The 10,406-nt window shown below is 38.7% G+C and overlaps 1 protein-coding gene across 1 annotated transcript in view; it reads left to right on the plus strand.

The window, feature by feature from the left end:
- mamo (zinc finger protein 628-like) overlaps positions 1-10,406 on the plus strand; it is a 135,171-nt gene that overhangs the window by 422 nt on the left and 124,343 nt on the right.

Genomic DNA, 10,406 nt, shown 5'->3' on the forward strand with positions numbered 1-10,406 from the left:
GCGGCTGCGACGCGCGAGGTGCGCGGAGGAAGTGTGGGCGAGGATCGAAAGAGAAAGAGGGAGACAGAGACAGATTCCGTGCTTGACCCGCCTGGGATCGATGCGTTCGTCTGCCAGAACGCCGAGACGCCCGCGTCCTTCCTTCCTTCCTTCTCTCTTCTCGGCTCTTCTCTTCCGTCGCCGTCCTATCTTACTCGTTCGGTGGTCTCTCCGTCTTCGTTTCTCTCTGTCTCTCTTCCTGTCCTTCTCCGTTTCTCTTTCTCCGTGTCCCTCTTTTCCTGTCCCTCTCTCAGTCGCTCCTTCTCGCGAGTTTCGTCCTCCGTGCTTTCATGTCGTGCTGCTGACGCTGACGCTGGTGCTTCTGGTATAGCTGCTACCGCTGCCACCCACACCCTCCACCTTTCCCCGTTCCACCCATCACCCCTTCGCCCTTCCCTCCCTCCGCCCTCTCTACCCTTTTCGAAAAGCAGCGTCGTTGGCCGTCGGCGCAACGCACACGCCGTTAACCGCACTGCACAACGCGTGCAATCCGCCTCACCCACCCATCCCAGCCACCCACCGACCAACCGACTACTATCCGCCCTCCACCCGCCGCTCTTCGCCGCCTCGTCCTCCACCCCACGGTCCTCTCTTGCCACGCTGCCTCTTCGACCCTCTTCCACTGGTTACGACATACCGCACACACGCAGGCACACACACATATATACGTCTGCCTTCCCCTGCACGCACGTATACCCAGCGTACGAAGTAACACGCACGTATCTGCTCTTTCCAGCGGTCGCCTCGTCGCCTCTCCTCTCTCGTTTCCTCTTTCGTTTCTGTTCTCTTTTCCTATCTTGCTTCCCCCTACGTCTCTTGGCCTCTCTTGGTCCCTTCAATATTCCTCGTCTCTATCTTTCTCTCTCTCCTTCTCTCTCTCTCTCACTCTTATTCCCTTGCTCACGCAAACCCAGGACCTACGGACCTAGGAACCGCACCCCGAATATCGAGCCGCTCTCTCCGACGTCGCCAAATGCTTTTCGGGAATGCGGCCCAGTCCGATATCCCTCTCACTGCCTGCCTGCCTGTCTGCCTGCGGGCTTGCATTTTCGAGAGACCACGCACACGCCCGACGAACCAAGTGGGAAATCGTAAATTCGCTTCTCGTCGAGAAGCACGATTTCGAAGTCGGGATTAGAGTCGCGGTTATTCTCATTTTTGCAAACGATTAAAAAAATAAGCCATTTGTATATACTCCCTTCCTAAGTTTTTTTATTTAAACAAACTTATAAAGATAATATTTATTATATTTATTATTATAAATTTATCTAACCTACATTGCGCCAACAGATGCTGCCGTTTATTTCATTAAAATAGCGATATCATATCCTTTACCTCAATCAGTTCGTTAACTTTGTTTATTATTATCACTTTTTTTAGCAGTATTTTTATAAATAATTTAATAAACTGTAAACCAGAAATCACAAGTGATACAATCAGTTTTGTATTTTTCAAGGCGTTAGATACCAATATATTATTACTTGGCTAAATAAAATTATCAATGTGCGAAATCTATCGATGTCAAATTTTCGTGTGATACAATGCAAAAGTTTCATGAGAGCGAGCGAATTATCACATTTTGAAGGGAAATGTCGCGACGTACTCGCGGCGAAATGTCGCGACATGCTCGCGGCAAAACGTCAAGTTTCGATCGACTGCACTGAATTTCGAATGCGTTGAAAGATTTAAGCGGAGTTGTCCGCGAGTTGGACGCGAAGGACAACAAAGGTAGGGGGTGGAGGGTCAAAAATGGCAAGTATTTACCACCCGGTGTCGTCAGTTACGTGGCCGTGCAAATTACGTAATCAAATGGCTAGTCGAACGCTTCGCGTCCTGGAACATCCCGCGGGTGCACATTGCGATTTCCATCCACCCGCCAAACCATTCCCATCCCCTTGCAATCGCGTTACATATTCCAACCCGTCCGATCCTCCGGCGCTTTCGCGAATCCTGTCATCGATCCGCGGCGTTTTATTCCCACCGATAATTGTATTTCCGTTCATTGCTATCAACGTGAACCGCGGGACGCTCGTATACGTGGATATATTTACAATTCGTAGGTATGGGGAGAGTAGAACTGTAATGTATAATGGAACGTGGGAGGGGATAACGAGAAACGCGTCTCGGGGCTATTGTTTTTATTATCACGGGTGACCGACCCCTATTAGAAAATGCCTTACATTCACATAGTTTCATATGTAAACAAGTAGCAAGATAAAGTTAAAATAAAAAAAATCAATCAAAAAACTTATGACTAAAAAATATTTCATTGACTATTTTATAAATTATATTTAATTTTTTAAAATTGGCCCAATTTTTAATTTTTAATTATTATAAATCCATAATTTTTAATTGATAAATAAATTGGTTTGAATATTAATTATCTTGATTTATTTAATCACTTTGAGATAAATATATCTAATAATACTCCATTCTATTCTATCTTCTCTTCTCTCTCTTTCTCTCTTTTTCCCATTCTCCCTTTCTCCCTCACACATATACACATTTTAAAATTATACAAGAGATTAATACACTACTTTTAATTAAAACTTGTTTTGACTAAAAAAGAAATGCTAATATTAATGCTTCATTTGAATTAAATCTAAATCATCTATTTTAAGTCCCAATTGTTTCACGGTTATGTATGGATAAATGGGAATTGAAGCAGTGTCGATAAGAGAATAAGAAATCGTCATATTCACTATCTTTTACATGGCAACGTGCTGCTTGGGTAAAGTAATCCGACTGTTTCGATTCACTTAACGGGTAATATTAAGCCGCGTAACGTATTATGTCGGGATGTAAATACACAATAAAGTATCTTTACGACCGCCGTCTACGAGTCTGCTCTTATCCAGGCGATAAAATTTACAGCGCCTGGAAGCGGCTCGCGCCGTATAGACGAAAGTCCGTGTAGCACGTGTGTACGTGTGTATAAAATATCCATGCATATTTCACTCGGCACTTGCGACTTCACTGTCCCGTCTCGTCCACTGTCTGCGCCCCTCTAACTCTACCCATGATTTTACATGCGTCGGATGCAACCTGCCTTAACGCTTCTCGATTTACCGACTCGCTCGTTTTATATACGAACTTTCACAGGCGTCTCGTTGGGTAATTTTCGAACCTTCGAACGTTCCGGGATCATAACTTCACCAGAAATTCAATGTCATATGTAGTAAAGACTGCGTTACAGTCTAATAATTTTTAATATCATGGTTCCCGAATTTTAAGAAAAGTAAATTTCGTAATATCTCACAAACTTTCATTAGTTTTCTTGGTTATGGAATATATTATCACTATAATGTAAAACTAATATTTTTTATATTAGATTGAGTTAAGTTGACCTTATATAATTCCAACTGTTATAAATCTCTGTATTCTTTGTAAAGAAGTATACTTTTGTTTTGTTAAATATGTAAGAGAAGACAGTAAAATGTTAATGAGGCTAACTATAACACGCAATTGTAAGCACGCAGAAAGAACTCTGGCAATATCTTTATAAAGAAATGAAATTTTTTCTTTAAAATGTTTTGTGCTGTCATGTGGGTCATTGATCAAGCAGAACTTTTCGTTTAAACCGATATTTGCAAAATAAGCTACAAAAAAAGTTATAAAATAATTTCTAATATCATGCATGAATATACGCAGTAAAAAATTTCAAACGTAATATCTAAATATGTCAAAAAATATAGAAGATACGGTAAAACGTTTCAGACAAAAGTATATGGCTTGAGAGAACGCAAATAATGCCTTATTAAAAAAATTATGCATTTTGTAATATGCAACTATATATTTTTTTAAAGTGATTATTGTGTTTTCTTTACATAAATTAATTTATGTAAAGATCATTCTGTGCATAAAAGTAATAAGGTACGATTATCAAAAAATTAATAGTTTATGAGATATATTTCATATTTCATATCAAAAGATGCCAAAATAAAGTATAAAATATCTCGTAAATTATTGATTTTTCAATAGTTTTATTTTAATATACATAATAATTGGAGGAATGTAATTCCATTTTAAAAATGACGATAACCTTCACAAGATATTTTAACTACTATAAAATATATTTTATTTAATAAATATAATAAACACAAACAAAAATATTATTAATCACCGGTGGTAGACAATTCATCTAAAACTGACGCGACGAATCATTTTAATATACAAATGTTAACAAATTACACACAATTGTATCTGGTTCTTGTCTTTCACATTTTATATTTTACAAAGGATTCGCTACACGCTCAACTTTTATCCGAAAAATAAAATTAACACGATTATGATAGTTCGATTAACTTTTAATCATCGTTAAACTATATAGTAAACTATATAGTAAAGAAATATTTTACAACATATTGTTTTCATTTCGCAACTAAACTACAAAATCTATAAAAAAAATTCATGTAATTCTCGGATTTTGCACGTATTACTACATATATCATAACATAATTCCATTAAATCCGTTAAAAAATAAACGATAAAGAAACGTTCTCGAAAAAGGCAAAAATTTTTTCCTAACATTGTTTTTAATTTAATAAAAAATAAACCTATTTTTATTTTTATTTTCTCAATTTTAAGATTAACTTTTTTAATTTCTTGAAAAATGATTAAAAACTTTTAAACTTTAAAACTCATTTTTCGAAAATTAAAAAAGATATTTTAAATTTAATTTTTTTCGCGCTTTGAAATTAATTTTCTGATAAACAAAAGATATTTAAATAATATTCGAAAATATTCTTTTTAGAGAATTTGAGAACACCAAATAATTCGAGTTTAATTTATTCGATATAAAGACATAATTTTTTTTAATTCTTTTAAAAAGAGAGTAAAATTAATTTGCCCTAAATCCTTCAATTCTAAAGAAATACGCACTAGATTAGAAATACGCGATCACTTTCGCGCGACGGCAACGAGGATGACCGCGGGAAGCGAGACGAGAGGATGAATGAGGGTATGGGAGGAGGACCACGAGAGGCATCGCGTTATTAGATACCCGATCTCTGGTCGAGCGTGCTCCCAAGCAAACCGCGCCGCCAGCAGAACAGCGCCGGTTAAGTTCCGAGAAGAGGCGCGAGTTCCGGCTACGCAAGTATGTATAAGATATAAGCCAGGTACCTGCGAACGGCCCGACTCAGGTTGGTCCCGCTGACGACTAAAACGTAAAGCTCCGCTGTTCCAGGAGGCCGCGGTATAATACACGGCCGGATGGAATGCACCCGGCCAGTTAGATAAAGCGGACGATGGTAGTTTACATATCAAGTGTCACTACGATACAAATAATAAAGCAACGAGCCAGCTGTTATACTCACGAATTACAGATCCACAACGCAACCCGCGCTCACTGCGTAAATCCGTTATATAATTTTTGTAATTTTTGTAATAAATTGTTTATAAAACAATAACCTGCCCTCTATATTCTTTGGAGTAGAATCTCACTATAAAAAGTGAAAATTGAGACAGTTTTGAAAAAGAATGAGCTTTCACTCTATAAAGTGAGATTCACTCTAAACATTTTAAAGAATACCTTTGCAATGTTAATTATCTTTTTGACAAACGACAATAATATATTGAACATTAAAGATTTGCTAAAGGCTGATATTCATAGTCCGTTCTTGTTTCAAGACCGTAATATCATCATAAGTAATGTCTTAAGATGCTAATACGGCTAATCTCTAATTGGTTTTACGTCGTTTGACATCTTAAGATTAGACTTAAGGCGGTCTTAAATTACAAGAACAGTTGAATAGCGGTCTAAAAGATTTTCATCTATATTAACGGATACCTTATCTATTACGAATGTCTCAACATACGAGATATTATACGGCGATTTGATCTGATTAATAAGCACGGTGTAGTGCCTAAGTTGCTAACGTTGCGTACGTAGTCGCCGTATCGTCGCGAAGCGATGCGAGCGGCTACGTGTGCAAGGGGATGCACCAGAGGCGGGAGAAATTCCCGCGACGTAAATGGAGACGAAGAATCCGATCGAAGGAGTGCGTCTCCCTGGCGCCGTTGCGTCTCTGCGTAGTCGAGACGATAGTCTGGGAACATGTCGCAGAGCGTCCGTTTACTTAGCGCTTGGCCCAGGATGGGCGGGCGGGCGAGCTGCAGGGAGATAGATAGAACAGACGAATATATAGAGAACGAGCGCAGTCTTACGAAAATGCACTTGTTTTCAGCGACTCCCGGATCCCGGGTAATCGATAGCGCTGTTGTTACAAGCTGCGACGCCGTACGCGTGCACCGTTTTTCCCGCAGCACATCTTCCGGCGAGTCGTGTTTTTAAATCCGGTCCGAATGATCGATAACTCTTTACGAAACGACAATGGTATCTTACCTCTGTAAATCTGGGAACACGTATCACACGTAGCTCCCAGACGAAAGATGTTTTCTGAAAATCGCAATGGTACTCCGGAGAATATTCAATACGCTGCACAGAGACGTTACTCCGACATACATCGAAGAAAAATTTATCTGAACGCACTCAAAAGATAGTAGCGCAGGCGGTAACTCAGTACCATATAAGAAATAAATGTAGATGTAGTATTCCTTTGCTTGATGCATTTGAATCTTTATCAGTTGAATGATTGAGTAGTCCGATTGTCATGTAATATGAGGGATAAAGTTGCCGTCATTAGGACCGGCGCGGACGCCTTGATTGGACTTCTTAAATATCTTAAAAACTAATGACGATCTGTTTACGTGGAAAGGTGCACATCTTCCCACAACTTTCAACGCCACACCAATTCTGCTGCGAACGCAATTGTTGAGTGACGAATATCGTAAATTAGTCTTACGAAAATTTTATTTTATGTTGTAAAATTATCAATGTAGATAAGTACCAGATTTGTAAGATTACTATATTTCTTTAGATTAAAAAAAATGGAGGCCAATCTCGATAATCTTATTTTCTCATTTTTTTAAATATTAATATTCTTGAAATGGGGTAAGAGTTAAAGAAGAACAAAAAGGCTGTTATTATATAAAGGCTTGTATAATATATATATCAATTTAATTTTCATAACTTTAAACCTACAATTATAGTATGATTTTTATTTGGTTTTACGAAAGGTTGTTTTGAAAACAGTGCGATCTAAAGGTGGTTTAAGGTAATGTATCTTCGCCAGATCAGGTACCGTCGAGACTTGGCGACGTCGACGCTGGCTACGCCGAGACGCGGAGTTTTCACGATTGAGATAATATCAAGCATTCGAGTCATGGATTTCCCGAGAGGAAGAGCCGTTGCGCACGGCTAAAAGGTACGCGCAACGCGATCGGTCCATGGATTCGACATCTCCTCCCCGGGGAGACAGACGCCGAGGCGAAGAAGCAGCTCGCGCGTCCGGAAGAGATGGACGGAAGCGAGAAAGGAGCGACAGATAAAAGGAGAAAAAGAAAAGAAGACGGAAAAGCCGGTGGAAAACGATGAAAAAGGATCAGCATGGAAGAAAGAGGACGTAAAAGACGTTGTCCGGGCTAGGAGAGAGAGAGAGAGAGAGAGAGAGAGAGAGAGAGAGAGAGAAGAGAGAGAGAGAGAGAGAAAGGGGGGAAGAGATCGACACCGAGAGTCCGAAAGGAATTAGATTTGCTCGGCGCTAGCCAAGCGCGACGGACAGAATGCAACGCAATCCGCCGGTAATTCGAAACGCGTTCCTCGGAAACACGGAGAATTATTCCTTTGGCGCTGCTGCTGCTACTGCTGCTGTTGCTGCTGCTATTACTACCTCGACGATCCTACCTCTGTTACCTCACAGTGTAGTTTCCCTGTACCTGGAAGATGACCGGACAAATCGCTCGTCCTCATGTTTCACTCCGCATCTCAACGCCGCGTATCGATCTGATTGGTCATGGTGAATATTTGCGTTGAATACCGACGATGTGCCGACGACGATGAAACAATTAATTAAGTAATGTTTAAATCTTTATTTGTAATGAGCAATTTATAATATCGTTAAACACGCACTTTCTTTATTTAAAAAATTATTAGAAATAGACAGATATATTCTAGCGTTAAAAATTGAATTAAATAATTATCGCATTTCATTACACAATTCGTTCATTACATAGTTCGTAGTACTTTAATTAAAAGAATATATAGGCGATTACAAAAAGTGCAATTTCCATGCACTTAAACATAGCATTTTCTACATGGAAAGGGGTTACTGAAGTATCTAAAAATGTGTGTAGTTGGGGATACAGGTCTGAAAATAATTTTGTTGGACTATCAAAATAATTATGTAGGGCGCTCTAACTGGTTGCTAGAATGTCAAAACTTTTTGCAGCATTGTTTATTATGTTTGAGATTTCTACGTAATTGTTTTGATGGTTCAACAAAACTATTTTCAGATCTGTATCTGTTCAAATTTTTAAATACTTCAATGTTCTTTTCATGTAATAATTTGTTAAATCAATTAAATGATATAGAGATAATAAATATAGAATTAATAAACTATATGGAAATGATCATTTTTCTTATTTGAAACACGCGATATACACTTTTCTTTATAAAAAAAAAATACTATCCGACGAGTTCTCGGCAAGACTTTCGACAAAATTGAGAAAGTGAAACAGTTCAAGTTGATAGCTGACATGTACAAGTTCATCGAGCGAGCAATGCAATCTGGTTAACCACTATGCTCTTCATTTACGAATCCTTGCAGGTTGTGTCGAAGTTTCCTTTGCGCTGCCGCGTTCGCGTGTGCTAAGAACGATCAAGATCGAGGGGTCTTGCCAGAAGCGGCGAGGTCAAGTAAGCATAAGTGCTTGGAGTTCAAACAGCCGAGCCCTCGCTAATTGTCTGGTGAAATAGATTCTGACTCCTTAATGTATAATTTACAATAATGGTAAAATTTTATAGTATTTATTAAAATAGAATATTTATACGCTACACACATGTATACAATTGTGTTACGTTACATTTTATGTAAGTACAGCGTCACTAATAACATCAATCGGTTCATTAGCTTAAAGAGAAGGAGGGAAAATGGGGAAGCGTTCAGACTTTATCTCTTACCTTACAAACTTGAGAAATTCTAACTAACTCGCGGGAGACATCGCGTCGAAAAACAGGTTTCGAATCTATTACCGATCGCGCGAATGCTGCTACGCGGACTTCTCTTCGCGTTGATTAAGTAATTACCGTAAATTGGGTTGAGCGCGAGCGCTCGCTACAACATAATATTAATTAGCATTCAATTAATTACAGTTAATCGATTCGCCGCCGGGTCGCGCCGACTCCCTGGCATTTATCTCGAGCGATACCGATCTCTATGACACTATCTCGCGAATAGCTTATGGTACTTTACCTTGCCAGAGATAAAATTTTTCATGACTGCTCTCTTTCTTTTTCTTTCTGCTTCTGTTTCCTTACTTATCTCCTTCCCTCCCTCCTTTCTCTATCTTTTTTTTTCTCTTTCTTTTGTAACGGATTCGCGGATTCCTCGAATACTTACGTAGCATACTAAACACTAATGACGGTGTAAATGTTAGCAATGTATCGCACGATATTCGATCGCTCCGTCGAAACCTATAAATTAAGACGCAGTAACAGGAGACGGAGCTCGCGTAACCGGAGATTTTGGCAGCGCGCGTTACGTGTGCATTAAGTCCGAATTAGGCGGCAGCTATGGCTCACTTTATGACGACAAGAACAGAAATCCGACATTTATGTACTCCAAAGAGATGCGACCTGCTTGACAAAAATAGATTTTGCAAGCAGAATTAAATTAATATCGTTCGTTATTTTTAAAAGTGCAAAGTATTCTGGGAGATTGTCTTAATAAATCTCATCGATTATACTCAAGAAAAAAATTATTAGTTTTATTCTCTATGCAACTATGTATTCAATTAAATTTTAATAAAGAAAAAAATTGTCTATATTCATGTTAACAACATTGAATTATATTACATATCTTTTGAGAGAATTAAATTTCTGTATTTCTATCCACTAAAAATGTTTTTTAATCGTTTAAAAATGCATTAAAAACCTTTATCGTGTTAATTTCTCTCTTTTGTATTATAATCTACAAAGTTTTAACGATATAAAACAACATATATAATATTTATTTAATTCATATATTCGTGATTCGTAACATCTTCATAAAATGACGTTTCAGTTTTCAAAAAATAGCATCGCGTTACCCAACAAAAGAAGTCGACGAATGAACACTTTACGTACATCTAATATCACTGTGTAATAGCGGGTGGCAAACCCGCCGCAAAGAAACCAACTGAAATTTAACTTTATCACAGGCCAGCCCGCCCACCGTATATCCGCCATACTCCAGCATACGTCAAACCATGGCCGTACAGGCTAGACGGAATAGGGTGGTTGCCACATTTAGTATATTTTTACACCG

The sequence above is a fragment of the Mycetomoellerius zeteki genome, unplaced genomic scaffold (assembly GCF_001594055.1).
Source record: "Mycetomoellerius zeteki isolate Tzet28-1 unplaced genomic scaffold, Tzet1.0 scaffold149, whole genome shotgun sequence".
Lineage (NCBI taxonomy): Eukaryota > Metazoa > Arthropoda > Insecta > Hymenoptera > Formicidae > Mycetomoellerius > Mycetomoellerius zeteki.